General features: G+C 49.3%; 1 protein-coding gene across 1 annotated transcript in view; it reads right to left on the bottom strand.

Annotated features, from left to right (window-relative positions):
* The window catches only part of KANK1 (KN motif and ankyrin repeat domains 1), a 421,162-nt gene extending 408,438 nt beyond the window's left edge, over positions 1-12,724 (bottom strand). Inside the window, exon 1 of the mRNA XM_069763873.1 lies at positions 12,555-12,724. The gene's annotated coding sequence lies outside the window, so the exon portion shown is untranslated. The remainder of the gene's footprint in view (positions 1-12,554) is intronic.
* Between the last annotated feature and the right edge of the window lie 4,250 nt (positions 12,725-16,974).

Here is a 16,974-nt window from a genome sequence, read left to right as displayed (position 1 = left end):
AAACAGAATTCTGGTGGGTTGAGGAGTTGAATAATAAATGACCCTCTGAAAAGACTTTTCACAATTTAAAAAAAAAAATAAACAAAGAAATAACATTCTTTTTTGCTGCAGTGCATTTCACACTTCTAGGCTGATCTACAGTCCAAATGTCACAATGCCAAGTTAATTTCAAAACCTGCTAAATCTGCAGGGGGTTGAATACTACTTGTAGGCACTGGATACCGGTTTTTACGTACCGGTAATAGGATTTTACAGGGTCCACGACAGCACCCACAACGAGAGACGGGATCCGCCCACCTTCCGGACAGGAACCTACAGGTTAAAAAGGGGCGGTCCCCCTCGCCCTCCAGTTTGTGTTCCAGAGTACAAGGGATACCGCCAATGCATCAGTACATGACAATATTATCTTAAACAATACTAAATACCACCACCTCTATAGAGTGATCTCTAAGGCACACTTTCCAACAGAGTGCAGGAATAAGTAACTAAATACGGGGGGGAATGTATGGGTGCTGTCGTGGACTCTGTAAAATCCTATTACCGGTACGTAAAAACCGGTTTTCCTATCGCCACGACAGCACCCACAACGAGAGACTTTCAAAGACTATTTAACTGGGAGGGACCACAGCACTAAGTACTGAACGGCCAAACTGTAAGCTGGAATTAGCGGATAGATCAAGGCGATAGTGCTTATAAAAGGTGGAAGGTGATGACCAAGTTGCCGCCTTACATATCATTTCAATGGGGACATCTGCCTTCTCCGCCCAGGATGATGCCATGGCCCGAGTGGAGTGCGCCCTGATGCCTTCTGGTGGTGTTACTCCCTTGGCAGAGTAGGCAAGACATATCGCTTCTCTAATCCATCTAGCGATAGAGTTCTTCGTGACACCAGAACCCTTTTTCTGATTCTGAAAAGAAACAAACAGAGCCCTACTCTGTCTCCAGCTTTGTGTCCTATCCAGGTATTCTAATATCGCCCTCTTTACATCTAGAGTATGATATTTTTTCTCTTCTTCTGAACCTGGATTTTCATAGAAAGATGGTAAATAAATTTCCTGACTCCTATGAAATTTAGTTGCTACCTTCGGTAGGTATGCGGGATCAGGTTTTAGGACAATCTTATCCTGGAGAATTATCAAATAGGGAGGATCTACTGATAACGCATGTATATCACTGACTCTCCTGGCAGATGTTAATGCTAAGAGTAGAGCTGTTTTTAAGGTTAAATTTTTTATTGAAATAGAGTCTAAAGGCTCGAAAGGAGGTTCAGTCAACGCCTCAAGCACCAAATTTAAATCCCAAGGGGGTATTCTTACAATATGGATTGGGTTAGAACGCTGATATGCTTTAATAAATCTAGCAACCCATCTATTACCAGCTATATCACTGTTATATAGAGCTCCCAAGGCTGAAACATGAACTCTTAGAGTGTTGACTGCTAAACCCAATTCCCAGCCTTTCTGAAGAAATTCTAAAATAGCCGAAATCGGCGCTTTATCTCCTAATGGCTGTTGATAAAACGTAAGGAATTTTTTCCAAATTTTTGTGTAGATCTTTGTAGTGACCTCCTTCCTGCTTTTCAATAAGGTAGCTATTAAAGCATTAGAGAACCCCCTCTCCCTCAGAAGCTCCCTCTCAAGTTCCAAGCCGTTAAGTGAAGAGTCTCCAAATTTGGATGACGAAATGGACCTTGAGAAAGGAGTTCCGGAACCACTGGCAACACCCAGGGATCGGTCACAGACATTGTCCTGAGGAGAGAGAACCAAGGCCTCCTGGGCCAGAAGGGGGCTATTAAGATCACTCTGGCTCTTTCCTCCCGGATTTTCCTGAGAACTATCGGAATCAGACACATTGGGGGAAAGGCGTATGCCAGCTGGAAATCCCAACGGACACGAAGGGAATCCACTATGAATGGTTGGTCTGCTATCTGTAAAGATGCGAACCTTCTGACCTTCCTGTTCTTCCTCGTAGCAAACAGATCTATTGTCGGCAACCCCCACAGATTGACTAGCTGATCGAATATTTGTTGGTCTAGGGACCACTCTCCCTGACGAAGGGAATGGCGACTGAGGTAGTCCGCCTCTATATTGAGTTCCCCTCTTATATGAACTGCCGACAGGGACTGAAGGTATCTCTCGGCCAGAGACAATATCTGTGCTGTAGTGGTCATCAGGGATCGAGATCTTGTCCCCCCCTGATGATTGATATAGGCTACTACAGTCATATTGTCTGATTGTATCTGTACATGCATATTCCTCAGGGATGGTAGTAAGGAAAGAAGAGCCTGATTGACTGCCGTAAGCTCTCTTAGATTTGAGGAGTTCTGGGACTCTTGAATCGACCATCGCCCTTGGGCTAGAATATCTCCCATATGGGCTCCCCAACCGAACGGGCTGGCATCTGTTGTAACTATCTTGTTCAGATTGATGGTCCAGAGAACTCCTTTTGACAAATGTACCGGATTGAGCCACCATCTCAGATCGTGAAGAGTGGCGGGTGATAATTTGAACCTTCTGCTCAGAGCACCATGAAGATCTTTTTCTGCTTGAAGAACTTCGTATTGCAGCATTCGGGTATGAGCCTGAGCCCATCTCACCGCCGGTATACACGCAGTCAGAGATCCTAGTAGAGACATTGCGTCTCTTAGACTTAAGTTTGTAACTGTCCTTACTGTCGTGATCCTTTGAACGATCTTCTGCTTCTTTTCTTCTGGTAGGAAGGATGATTGATCTTCTGAGTCTAGAAGAACTCCTAGGAACATTTGACGTCTTGTGGGTTCCAGTTTTGACTTTTTCCAGTTGATTATCCATCCAAGTTCCTGTAGGGATGATATTATGGCATTTACCCTAGACGTACACTGGTCAACTGAATTTCCTACTATCAAAAAATCGTCTAGATAGAAACCCTTGTGGTGCCCTCTCTCCCTGATATGGGCCATTACTTCTGAAACAATCTTAGTAAAAACTCTAGGTGCCATGGACAGGCCAAATGGCATTGCCAAAAATTGAAAATGTTTAATCTGATGGTTTACCCATACTGCCATCCTGAGGAATTTCTGGTGATTTCTGTGGACTGGAAGATGGTAGTACGCGTCTTTTAGATCCAAGACCGACATGTAGCACCTAGGGAACAAAAGCTTAGTTGTTGACTTAATGGATTCCATCTTAAAAGCGTGGTACTGAAGATATTTATTTAATTTTCGCAAATTTATGATAGTCCTAAAGGACCCGTCAGGTTTAGAGATTAAGAATAACGGAGAGTAAAAACCCGACTTCTCCTGATGTTTTGGTATTTCTTCAATAACTCGCTTTGTAAGCAATTGTTGAATCTCTAATTCTAAGGCCTGTTGTTGGGCCGGGGTGTCCAGTGATGTTATCACAAAATAATCTGGGGGAGTTCTTAAAAATTCTAATTTTAATCCGGACTCAACCACCCCCATTATCCAGGCGCTAGAAGTAATCTCTTTCCATTTATTTGAGAAGAACTTTAGTCTTCCACCTACTGGTAGGTCTGTATTATCTGTAATTACGACTACGTCTTGAGAAAGATGAAGGGTTCTTATAGTATCCACCTTTCTTCTTTTGATCTGATGTTTCCCAGTCGCGATTATATCCCTGCTGGTCTGCCTGGAACCTTCTGAAGGGCATGCGTCTTCGGAAGGCGTTCCTAAAAGTGGGAGTAAACGTTTTAGGAAAACCCTTCTTCCTATCTTCTGCTTTTGCAAGGATGTCATCTAGTACTGGGCCGAATAGGTACTCACCCCTACATGGAATGGAGCAAAGTTTAGCTTTAGCCTGAGCATCCCCTTTCCATGTCTTTAGCCATAGTGCCCGTCTGGCTGCATTTGAAAGACCTGCCGATCTTGCGGCCAATTTCAGAGAGTCAATTGAGGCATCCGCTAGATAAGCTGCTCCTTCTCTGACTTGAGACAGGGAATTCAACAATTTATCCCTGGGTACCTTCGCTTTGATGTGTTCCTCCAGCTGAGTCACCCAGACCATGATTGATCTGGCCGTACAGGTGCCTGCGATAGCCGGCTTAAAGGCTCCAGATGATGACTCCCATAGTCTTTTAAGGAGCATGTCAGCCTTCCTATCTGAAGGATCCTTGAGGAGCCCTACATCTTCTAACGGAAGTGAGGCTGTTTTTGAAGTAGAGGCTACTGCCGCATCTATTTTCGGAACCTTCATCCACTGAGATAAAGTGTCATCTTCAAAGGGGTACCTCCTTTTCGCAGCTGAGGGTAAAAATCCTTTATCCAGCTTGTCCCACTCCCGTCTGATCAGGTCCTTAACTGAATCGACCACTGGGAAAGCTTTCCTATTCCTCTGGCTCAGCCCAGCGAACATGATCTCCTGGGTTGTTTTTGGTTCCTTACTCTCTGCGACCCCCATAGTCGCACGGACTGCCTTAATTAAGGTTTCCATACCCTCTGTAGAAAAGCAAGGTCTTCCCTCCTCATCTGAAGAGGATGCCGAAGAACTTTCCGAACATTCGCCCTCTTGTACTGAAGGGCTGGAATCGGACACCAACTCCACACTGCTTTTCTCATGCCGTCTGGTTTTAAGGGATGATTTTATCTCTTCCCTAATTACCTCCCTCAAATCCGATACCCGGAGAGGGGCCTCTTCTTCTAACATACGACATATGCATGATTGACAATCTTTTTACATAGGCGTCAGGTAGAGGCTCTGTACATACAGCACACTGCTTATGCTTAGACTTGGAGACCTTTTTCCCCTATAATAAAGCATAGTGTAGAAAACACAGCTGTATCAGGCAATGGTTTACATAATACACTCACCACCGATGGAAAATGTAGAGTACCGGTTTTTGAGGGGGTGAGGTGCGACGTGACGCTGATTTGCCAGGGTCCTGCTGCCCACGTTCACCGCTACGAGAACTGTGCTCTCCTGCCTGTCGGTGTTCGGCGTCTCCTGCTGAAGACATGATGCGGCACACCGATCTCACCTGAGCGCTGCTCCTTTGAAAGTCCCGCTCTCCTCCTCCCGGCCTCCTCCGGAAGTTGTTTACACTACTTCCGGGTCATAAGCGCCGACCTGCTCCCGCAGCGTCGCGCGCGTGTGGACGACCCAGGGCGGCGTGCCTTCCCCCGGGAACGTCACTTCTATCGCCCGGCCATGCCGCTCCTTGCCAGACGAGGGGGGAAGCTGGAAACAGGACTTCCCCCGACGCTGCTTCCGGGCCCCCGACTCTGCCGTTCTCCCCGGACACCGCACAGAGGCTTGGCGGACCCGGGTAAGACGAAATGACCTGTAGGCTCCTGCCGTCCGGACAGGAACCCAAACTGGAGGGCGAGGGGGACCGCCCCTTTTTAACCTGTAGGTTCCTGTCCGGAAGGTGGGCGGATCCCCTCTCTCGTTGTGGGTGCTGTCGTGGCGATAGGAAAAGATAGATAGATCTTGGTATATATATATATATATATATATATATATAATTTTTTTTTTTTTTTTTTTTTTTTAACAACAAACAGAGGTTTATTTTTTCCTGAGTGTGCCAGTACCCTACATGTAAATCGATAAATATTTTTCATGCACCATGCAAAGCTCAGAAGGCAAGGAGCGCCAGATTTTACCGTTATGGTTTGCACTGGGAGAGCCCATGAGGTGCCAGAACAGCAGAACCCCCCATAAGTGACCCCATTTTACAAACTACACCACTCAATGAATTCATCTTGGGGTGCAGTAATTATATTGCCACCATGGGTGTGTCACAGAATTGTATACCATTTGGCAGTGAAGACAAAATAACTATATTTTTGCCAATAAAATTTTGCTTTAGCCAAAGACTACATTTTCACACAAGAAGTGGGTAAAAATGGCACCAAAATTTGTCCCACAATTTCTACTGAACTTGGTAATACCCCATATGTGGCTCTACAGCACTACATATATTTCTAGGCAGCCACACACTCAGGCCCCGAGTGCCGGGTATTGATGCGCAAGTTTCTCCGCCGGCTCATGAAAAGCTGCGATCGCAGCGTTTAGGGGGTTAGAGTGCGGGACCGCTCCTGGCACTTAGTGCTGGGTGTCAGCTGTCAGAATTGCCCACCATCGCCATGACGTAATAATCTGTCCATGGTCAATTAGGTCCAGGGCGCAGTAATTGGTTATTATGTCACATGTCAGAAAGGGGTTAAAGGCCATGTTAACACATATAGTCACCAGTTTTTCTGCAGAACGTCTGATGCTTTTAAATACGAGTTTAATATTTTTGAGTATGAGGCTAAGAACTTACTGACAGGTAGTTGCTAACTACTTGCCTATTCAGCCCAGCGCTGATCTCTGCTGGCTCAGAGTGGTCACGGACCTCTCCTGCCAGCAATTCTGGAACTTCCCCTGATGTCACAGAGAAGCATTTTCTCTTCTGCTCTGTTGATTGTTGAGTTACTGCAGAGGTCATGCTGATTGTCAGTCGGCTTCCGCTGCCCAACTGCGGGGAGGCATTTGTCAATCAGCAAGATGTCTGCAGTGACAACCTGTCAACAGATGACCGGAAGAGGAGGTGCTCAGGAGGGGTGAAATTATGTAGTAGAATCACTGGTTTAGTCAACAGAGATGTTCCCCTTGCAGAACAGGCAGGTAGGTACTAATTACCTTCCTGTTAGCTTTTAGCCCCATATGCAACGGTATTAAAGGGAACCTGTCACCCCCAAAATCGAAGGTGAGCTACGCCCACCAGCATCAGGGGCTTATCTACAGCATTCTGGAATGCTGTAGATAAGCCCCCAATGTATCCTAAAAGATGATAAAAAGAGGTTAGATTATACTCACCCAGGGGAGGTCCCGCTGCGCTGGGTGTCGCGGTCCGGTCCCTCCCATCTTCTTACGATGTCGTCCTCTTCTTGTCTTCACGCTGCGGCACAGGCGTGCTTTGTCTGGCCTGTTGAGGGCAGAGCAAAGTACTGCAGTGCGCAGGTGCCAGAAAAGGTCAGAGAGGCCCAGCACCTGCACACTGCAGTACTTTGCTCCTTTGCTCTGCCCTCAACAGGGCAGACAAAGTACGCCTGCGCGGGAGCTGCTGAAGAGGACGTCATCGTAAGAAGATGGGAGGCCCCGGACCAGACCACGAGGCCCATCGTACTGGGAACGCCCCTGGATGAGTATAATCTAACCTCTTTTTCTCATCTTTCAGGATACATCAGGGGGGGGGGGGGGGGGGCTTATCTACAGCATTCCAGAATGATGTAGATAAGCCCCTGATGCTGGTGGGCTTAGCTCACCTTTGATTTTGGGGGTGACAAGTTCCCTTTAAAAGTGCTGCATAACCCCTTTAGCAGTTTAAGAAAAGTGGATGATAAAAGTCATGCCCACTGACACTGTTCACGTGAGCTTTCTTTTTCCTATGGGCTTCTCTAGGGAGCCAGAAAAAAAACAAAAACCTGAAAATGTATCAAAAAAGGGAAACATGTAATCAAGAGGAGACTGCCATTGTGTGTTTTGGTGTGGACACCTGCAGAAAAAGATTCAGAGATAAGAAATGCAGTATTGCTGCACATTAGAGAGGTTTTCCGCAAATCCAGTCTGCGAGAGCTACCAAAAGGTCATGTATTCAGGATTTCCTTAGTATTGCACAGGCGATGTCACCTGAACAGACAATAGTTCCATCACCTGGAGGGAAAACAAGAGGTGGAAAGGTGCACCGAGTGCCAGTACTTTATTTGAAAAGTCAGTCTCTGCTGTTGAGTCCCTTTAAAGGGAACTTGTCAAGTTCACAAACACTTATCCTGCAGATATGGAGCAAATCCACAAGATAAGGTACCTTCACACTGAACGATATTGCTAGCGATCCGTGACGTTGCAGCGTCCTGGCTAGCGATATCGTTCAGTTTGACAGGCAGCAGCGATCAGGATCCTGCTGTGCCATTGTTGGTCGGTGCAGAAAGTCCAGAACTTTATTTAGTCGCTGGACTCCCGCAGACATCGCTGAATCGGCGTGTGTGACGCCGATTCAGCGATGTTTTCACTGGTAACCAGGGTAAACATCGGGTAACTAAGCGCAGGGCCGCGCTTAGTAACCCGATGTTTACCCTGGTTACCAGTGTAAATGTAAAAAAAAAAAAAAACACAAACACTACATACTTACATTCCGTTGTCTGTCCTCCGGCGCTGTGCTTCTCTGCACTGTGTAAGCACAGCGGCCGGAAAGCACAGCGGTGACGTCACCGCTGTGCTCTGCTTTCCGGCCGGCGCTTAGTGCAGAGAAGCAGAGCGCCGGAGAGGACAGACACCGGAATGTAAGTATGTAGCGTTTGTTTGTTTTTACGTTTACGCTGGTAACCAGGGTAAACATCGGGTTACTAAGCGCGGCCCTGCGCTTAGTAACCCGATGTTTACCCTGGTTACCAGGGGACTTCGGCATTGTTGGTCGCTGGAGAGCTGTCTGTGTGACAGCTGACCAGCGACGCTGCAGCGATCGGGATCGTTGTCTAGATCGCTGCAGCGTCGCTTAATGTGACGGTACCTTTAGTGTTCTAAAGCAGTGTGGCCTTGGTACTCAAAGCCCAGCTATGAGGAGGAAATTAACTTTATTCCTCCCGGCAGTCTCAGGCTTTCAGACAGAGTCACGGCTTCAATCAAGTTCATTGTGAGCAGCGGCTTTTACCATGCCCGACACTGTGGACATCCCCTTTAACCACTGACAGTATGTCCGCATAGGGAAGGGTCGGGCAGTTTGAAATTCCCATCAGAGGCTCTAATTTTCAGGAAGATAAACCTTTACTAGTGGTGTCTGGAAGAGGCTCGCTCCTCTCACCATACAGAGCACAATATCCAGGTGTATGGTGGATTGTCAGGAGGGATAGCTATTGGGCAAATCATTTGGTGAATAGAAATCTAAAGGCACACTTATATTTTACACATGAAAGATAAATATTTCGGTACCATATTAGCCAGTAGTCAGAAGTCAGTAGAATTGAGAGTCCTAAGTGGTTGATACCTTTTAATGGCTAACTGAAAAGATAGTAACAAATTGCAAGCTTTCAAGACTACACAGGTCTCTTCATCAGGCAAATACTAAAAGAAATTCTGAAGAATCACATATTTATGCACAACATAGCACAGAAAAAAAAAGACACATGGATAAAACAGGTGACATGAAGCAGAATTACCATGAGTGATAAACCGTTATGGTCATAAATATTGGACCAGTTCTTAGATAAGGAATGTTTTATTGTCCTCTGATTGGGGTCTGGTTCTGTTGTGATGATCCCTCATAGTCTGAGGGGCAAGTTACTTAGTTGATGTAAAAAGACATAAATCCATGCGACACATTCATTCCTGAACTAAGACTGTCAAAGGTCATCATCAGTTTGTATTCCCATACTCTTCTGTCTCTCTTAGATTTGAATCTACCTTTTATTACAAGTAATTTCATGTCCAGAATGTTATGATTTGGGAGACAAAAATGTATTGCCAAAGGTAGATCCATTCTTTTTTCTCTTAGTTCAGGAATGAATGTGCCGCATGGATTTATGTCTTTTTACATCAACTAAGTAACTTGCCCCTCAGACTATGAGGGGTCATCACAACAGAACCAGACCCCAATCAGAGGACAATAAAACATTCCTTATCTAAGAATTGGTCCAATATTTATGGACATAACGGTTTATCACTCATGGTAATTCTGCTTCATGTCACCTGTCTTATCCATGTTTTTTTTTTTTCTGTGCTATCTACTATATAATTGTCTAAGGGTCACTTCCGTCTGTCTGTTTTTCTGTCTGTCTGTCACGGATATTCATTGGTCGCGGCCTCTGTCTGTCATGGAAATCTAAGTCGCTGATTGGTCGTGGAAATCTAAGTCGCTGATTGGTCATGGCTGTTTTGCCACGACCAATCAGCGACGGGCACAGTCCGGCGGAAAAATGGCAGCTCCTTCCTCCCCGCAGTCAGTGCTCACACAGGGTTAATGGCAGCGTTGACCGCAGTGTAACACACTGGGTTAACGCTGCTATTAACCCTGTGTGACCAACTTTTTACTATTCATGCTGCCTATGCCGCATCAATAGTAAAAAGATCTAATGTTAAAAATAATTTAAAAAAATAAAAAATAGTTATATACTCACCGTCCGTCGGATCAGGAACAGGCCTTTCCCGCTCCTCGCGACGCCCCGGTGACCGCTCCATGCATTGTAGTCTCGCGAGATGATGACGTGCGGTCTCGCGAGACCGCCAAGTCGTCATCATCTCGCGAGACCGCAATGCACTCTTCAGACCAGAGCGTGCGAGGAGCGTCGGTAACCGCTTCGATCCGGGGCCAACGGAGGGTGAGTATATGACTATTTTTTATTTTAATTCTTTTTTTAACAGGGATATGGTGCCCACATTGCAATGTACTGCGCGGCCTGTGCAATACACTACGTGCGTGGTACTGCGCGGGCTGTGCAATATACTACGCGGGTCGGGCAATATACTACGTGGGCATGCATATTCTAGAATACCCGATGCGTTAGAATCGGGCCACCATCTAGTGTTGTGCATAAATATGTGATTCTTCAGAATTTCTTTTAGTCTTTGCCTGATGAAGAGACCTGTGTAGTCTGAAATTTGTTACCATCTTTTCAGTTAGCCATTAAAAAGGTATCAACCACTGAGGACTCTTAATTCTACATATTTTTATATTTTACAGCCAGTGTTCAGGTGGCACTGCCCAGCCCGACCACAGAGCTGATCTTATCTAACAGCATCATACATAAGTGACCATGATATGGTTAGTTCAGGTCAAGAGATCCTTCGTCTAGCCAGGCACTGCTGGCAGAACATGGACTGTATCCTAAAGGTTTATGGGCACCTTCAGTTTTCTGTCTAAATATTGGAGGTTTAGTAAGACACCATTCACATGCCATCTTTTTTTTTTTTGCATCATTTCGTAAAACTTGTGCCTTTTTCAACCAAGTAAAAAGGTTAAAAGCTGATGTATGGATCGATATAAGTGGAAAAGTGAAGAAAAAAAAAAAAAAAACACAACAAAAAAAACTTTGTTTAACCCCTTAATGACCGCCAATACGTCTTTTAACTGACCTGAGATATAAGAGAATAGCCTCCCCATACAGATGACAATCCAGCATCTGTTGGTTGTACACTATAGCTGACAACTTGCTGTATCATCCACGATCAGTGTTTGCACCGTCCAAATCTGTTTAACCCCTTAGATGCTGCTGTCAAAAGTGACTACATCATTGTAAATGGTTAACAGAGTGTGGGGGCTTCTTCTTTATCCCAATTGGTGCCCTCAGATCATGATTTTGTTGTCCTGATGTTTGCGATGGCAATTCATGACCAAATAGCGGCCTCAGAGTCTGACGGCTGTAGTAATCTGTTTAGAAGTTAGCAACATTTAGGTGGTAAAAATACACATTTTCATTTCTGTCATGCCACTTTGCATTAATTCCTGTAAAGCACCTGAAGGATTAATAAACTACCTGACAGCAGTTTTCAATATGTCAGGGGGTGCTGTTTTTAAAATGGTATCACGTTTGGGGGTTTCCCAATATATGAGACCCCTAAAGTCACTTCAAACATGGATAAGTCCCTAAAAAAATAAATGTGGTAAATTTCTTTGAAAAAATGAAAAATTGCTGCTACATTTTTAAACCTCCTAAAATGCTAACAAAATAAAATAACATGTTACAAATGGTGCTGATGTAAAGCAGACATGTGGGAAATGTTATTTATTAATGGTTTGCTGTTGTATGACTATCTGGATTAAAGGGATAATCATTCAAATTTAGAAAATTGCTAATTTTTTAACATTTTTCTCAATTTTTTTATATTTTTTATAAATAAACACAAAAAATGTTGAACTAAATTTACCATTATCATAAAGTATAATGTGTCACGAAAAAACAATCTCAAAATCACTGGGATTTGTTGAAGAGTTGCAGAGTTATTACCACATAAAGTGACACTGGTCAGATTTCAAAAATTTGGCTCGGTCACTAAGGGGTTAATACACACGCATTATTTTCTTACAGCCAAACATGATCATATGTCCAGTGTCCAGTTAACATCTAACTGCAGGGATTTTGGCCAAAAATAAAAAGTATGGGACAGATTTACCAATGTGGTTGCACACAGATCTGGCACACATCATTTTTGACAAGTTCTAAAATGTGCCCAAAACTACCTGATTTTCAAGACGCGCTCAATAGGAAGCCTAATGCTAGCCTCATGCAGTCAGCAAACGTTAGGGGTTAAAAAGTGACATGCAGCCACCATTTTTAAAGCCACATTTGCTTCTTTCCAGGTCCTGTACTGCTGCTCCTCCACAGACCACTAATCCCAGGGCTGGAAGCCCCTAGTCCCAGCCATACTGGCCACCCACTGCAGTCACAGGGAGCCAGGGCAGGAGTGAGCAGCACTGCCCCCTGTGTCACCTGCTGCCCCCTGCCATCCTCAGGGGGAGACCCAGGTGCCCGGATATAACCAGCAAGGAGACCACCCAGCTGGGCACAGGCAGACCTCCACCATGTCCAACAGAGCAGCAAGCCCAGAACATCAGGTACACTGCTGCGCAGAGAGGGCACCACTCACCTCAGAAAGGACTGCCCGCACTAAGAACAGGGACGCTGCAAGTAAGTCCTGGAAGCTCCTCAGTGTGACTAGAAATCCGCCCAAGAGCTGAGGAGCGAGGCGAAAAGTTCCACTCACAGGAGACGTGAGTGCGGCATCCTCCTCTCCGCAGCGTGCACCTCACTGTTATCAGTCTTTGTAACAGGAGGCGCTCTCTGCACATGCGCACTGCAGTCAATAAGCCTCCCTCCTGCCCGGACTTCACACGCTGTGTGCGGTGTGGGGGAGACGAGGGGAGGATCAGTACGGACAGGGCGAAAGGGCAGAAGCGGTCAAACACTGAGGTGAGTATGGTCAGAGATACAGCAGCCTACACTGAGGTGAGTATGGTCAGAGACACAGCAGCCTACACTGAGGTGAGTATGGTCAGAGACACAGCAGCCTACACTGAGGTGAGTATGGTCAGAGATACAGCAGCCTACACTGAGGTGAGTATGGTCAGAGACACAGCAGCCTACACTGAGGTGAGTATGGCCAGAGATACAGCAGCCTACACTGAGGTGACTGAGGTGAGTATGGTCAGAGACACAGCAGCCTACACTGAGGTGAGTGTGGACTGAGGTGAGTATGGTCAGAGATACAGCAGCCTTCACTCAGGTGAGTGTGGACTGAGGTGAGTATGGTCAGATACAGCAGTCTACCATGAGGTGACTGTGGACTGAGGTGAATATGGTCAAAGATACAGCAGCGTACACTGAGGTGAGTGTGGACTGGTGAGTATGGTCAAAGATACAGCAGCCTACACTGAGGTGAGTGTGGACTGTGGTGAGTATGGTCAGAGATACAGCAGCCTACACTGAGGTGAGTGTGGACTGTGGTGAGTATGTTCAGAGATACAGCAGCCTACACTGAGGTGAGTATGGTCAGAGATACAGCAGCCTACAATGAGGTGAGTGGGATCAGAGATGCAGCGGCCCTGGACTGAGCCGAGTGTGGTCAGAGATGCAGCGGCCCTGCACTGAGGCGAGTGGGGTCAGAGATACAGCGGCCCTGGAGTGAGGCGAGTGGGGTCAGAGATGCAGCGGCCCTGCACTGAGGCGAGTGGGGTCAGAGATGCAGCGGCCCTGCACTGAGGCGAGTGGGGTTAGACATACAGCGGCCCTGGACTGAGGCGAGTGGGGTCAGAGATGCAGCGGCCCTGCACTGAGGCGAGTGGGGTCAGAGATGCAGCGGCCCCGCACTGAGGCGAGTGGGGTCAGAGATGCAGCGGCCCCGCACTGAGGCGAGTGGGGTCAGAGATGCAGCGGCCCCGCACTGAGGCGAGTGGGGTCAGAGATGCAGCGGCCCCGCACTGAGGCGAGTGGGGTCAGAGATGCAGCGGCCCCGCACTGAGGCGAGTGGGGTCAGAGATGCAGCGGCCCCGCACTGAGGCGAGTGGGGTCAGAGATGCAGCGGCCCCGCACTGAGGCGAGTGGGGTCAGAGATGCAGCGGCCCCGCACTGAGGCGAGTGGGGTCAGAGATGCAGCGGCCCCGCACTGAGGCGAGTGGGGTCAGAGATGCAGCGGCCCCGCACTGAGGCGAGTGGGGTCAGAGATGCAGCGGCCCCGCACTGAGGCGAGTGGGGTCAGAGATGCAGCGGCCCCGCACTGAGGCGAGTGGGGTCAGAGATGCAGCGGCCCCGCACTGAGGCGAGTGGGGTCAGAGATGCAGCGGCCCCGCACTGAGGCGAGTGGGGTCAGAGATGCAGCGGCCCCGCACTGAGGCGAGTGGGGTCAGAGATGCAGCGGCCCTGGACTGAGGCGAGTGGGGTCAGAGATGCAGCGGCCCCGCACTGAGGCGAGTGGGGTTAGAGATGCAGCGGCCCCGCACTGAGGCGAGTGGGGTCAGAGATGCAGCGGCCCCGCACTGAGGCGAGTGGGGTCAGAGATGCAGCGGCCCCGCACTGAGGCGAGTGGGGTCAGAGATGCAGCGGCCCCGCACTGAGGCAAGTGGGGTCAGAGATGCAGCGGCCCCGCACTGAGGCAAGTGGGGTCAGAGATGCAGCGGCCCTGCACTGAGGCAAGTGGGGTCAGAGATACAGCGGCCCTGGACTGAGGCGAGTGGGGTCAGAGATGCAGTGGCTCTGCACTGAGGCGAGTGGGGTTAGAGATACAGCGTCCCTGGACTGAGGCGAGTGGGGTCAGAGATACAACTGCCCTGGACTGAGGCGAGTGGGGTCAGAGATGCAGCGGCCCCGCACTGAGGCGAGTGGGGTCAGAGATACAACTGCCCCGGACTGAGGCGAGTGGGGTCAGAGATGCAGCGGCCCTGCACTGAGGCGAGTGGGGTTAGAGATACAGCAGCCTTCACTCAGGTGAGTGTGGACTGAGGTGAGTATGGTCAGATACAGCAGTCTACCATGAGGTGACTGTGGACTGAGGTGAATATGGTCAAAGATACAGCAGCGTACACTGAGGTGAGTGTGGACTGGTGAGTATGGTCAAAGATACAGCAGCCTACACTGAGGTGAGTGTGGACTGTGGTGAGTATGGTCAGAGATACAGCAGCCTACACTGAGGTGAGTGTGGACTGTGGTGAGTATGGTCAGAGATACAGCAGCCTACACTGAGGTGAGTGTGGACTGTGGTGAGTATGTTCAGAGATACAGCAGCCTACACTGAGGTGAGTATGGTCAGAGATACAGCAGCCTACAATGAGGTGAGTGGGATCAGAGATGCAGCGGCCCTGGACTGAGCCGAGTGTGGTCAGAGATGCAGCGGCCCTGCACTGAGGCGAGTGGGGTCAGAGATACAGCGGCCCTGGAGTGAGGCGAGTGGGGTCAGAGATGCAGCGGCCCTGCACTGAGGCGAGTGGGGTCAGAGATGCAGCGGCCCTGCACTGAGGCGAGTGGGGTTAGACATACAGCGGCCCTGGACTGAGGCGAGTGGGGTCAGAGATGCACCGGCCCTGCACTGAGGCGAGTGGGGTCAGAGATGCAGCGGCCCCGCACTGAGGCGAGTTGGGTCAGAGATGCAGCGGCCCCGCACTGAGGCGAGTGGGGTCAGAGATGCAGCGGCCCCGCACTGAGGCGAGTGGGGTCAGAGATGCAGCGGCCCCGCACTGAGGCGAGTGGGGTCAGAGATACAGCGGCCCCGCACTGAGGCGAGTGGGATCAGAGATACAGCGGCCCTGGACTGAGGCGAGTGGGGTCAGTGATGCAGTGGCTCTGCACTGAGGCGAGTGGGGTTAGAGATACAGCGGCCCTGGACTGAGGCGAGTGGGATCAGAGATACAGCGGCCCTGGACTGAGGCGAGTGGGGTCAGTGATGCAGTGGCTCTGCACTGAGGCGAGTGGGGTCAGAGATGCAGCGGCCCTGCACTGAGGCGAGTGGGGTCAGAGATGCAGCGGCCCTGCACTGAGGCGAGTGGGGTCAGAGATGCAGCGGCCCTGGACTGAGGCGAGTGGGGTCAGAGATGCAGCGGCCCTGGACTGAGGCGAGTGGGATCAGAGATACAGCGGCCCTGGACTGAGGCGAGTGGGGTCAGTGATGCAGTGGCTCTGCACTGAGGCGAGTGGGGTTAGAGATACAGCGGCCCTGCACTGAGGCGAGTGGGGTCAGAGATGCAGCGGCCCTGCACTGAGGCGAGTGGGGTTAGAGATACAGTGGCCCTGGACTGAGGCGAGTGGGGTCAGAGATGCAGCGGCCCCGCACTGAGGCGAGTGGGGTTAGAGATACAGCGTCCCTGGACTGAGGCGAGTGGGGTTAGAGATACAGTGGCCCTGGACTGAGGCGAGTGGGGTCAGAGATGCAGCGGCCCCGCACTGAGGCGAGTGGGGTCAGAGATACAACTGCCCTGGACTGAGGCGAGTGGGGTCAGAGATGCAGCGGCCCCGCACTGAGGCGAGTGGGGTCAGAGATGCAGTGGCTCTGCACTGAGGCGAGTGGGGTCAGAAATACAGCGGCCCTGGACTGAGGCGAGTGGGGTCAGAGATGCAGCGGCCCTGCACTGAGGCGAGTGGGGTCAGAGATGCAGCGGCCCTGCACTGAGGCGAGTGGGGTTAGAGATACAGTGGCCCTGGACTGAGGCGAGTGGGGTCAGAGATGCAGCGGCCCCGCACTGAGGGGAGTGGGGTCAGAGATACCTGTGCTCAGCAGTCCACCTCATCATAAATCAAATTAATTGGGTTGAGGCCAGGTGATTGTGGAAGCCATGTCATGTGATGCAGCTCTCCATCCCTCCCCTTCCTTGGTCAAGGCCCTTACATAGCCTGGAGGTATGTTTTGGGTAATTGTCTTGTTGCAGCACAATTGGTGCAAACCAGAAGTGATAGCATATCACTGCAGAATGCCGTGGTAGCCATGCTAAGGCTACGTTTACATTTGCGTTGTGCGATGTTGCGTCGGAGACGCAACGCACAACGCAAACAAAAATGCAACAAAACGCACGCTAAAACGCAGC

This window comes from Ranitomeya imitator, chromosome 1 (assembly GCF_032444005.1).
Source record: "Ranitomeya imitator isolate aRanImi1 chromosome 1, aRanImi1.pri, whole genome shotgun sequence".
NCBI classification, from domain to species: domain Eukaryota; kingdom Metazoa; phylum Chordata; class Amphibia; order Anura; family Dendrobatidae; genus Ranitomeya; species Ranitomeya imitator.
This window is presented reverse-complemented; position numbering and strand designations above follow the sequence as displayed.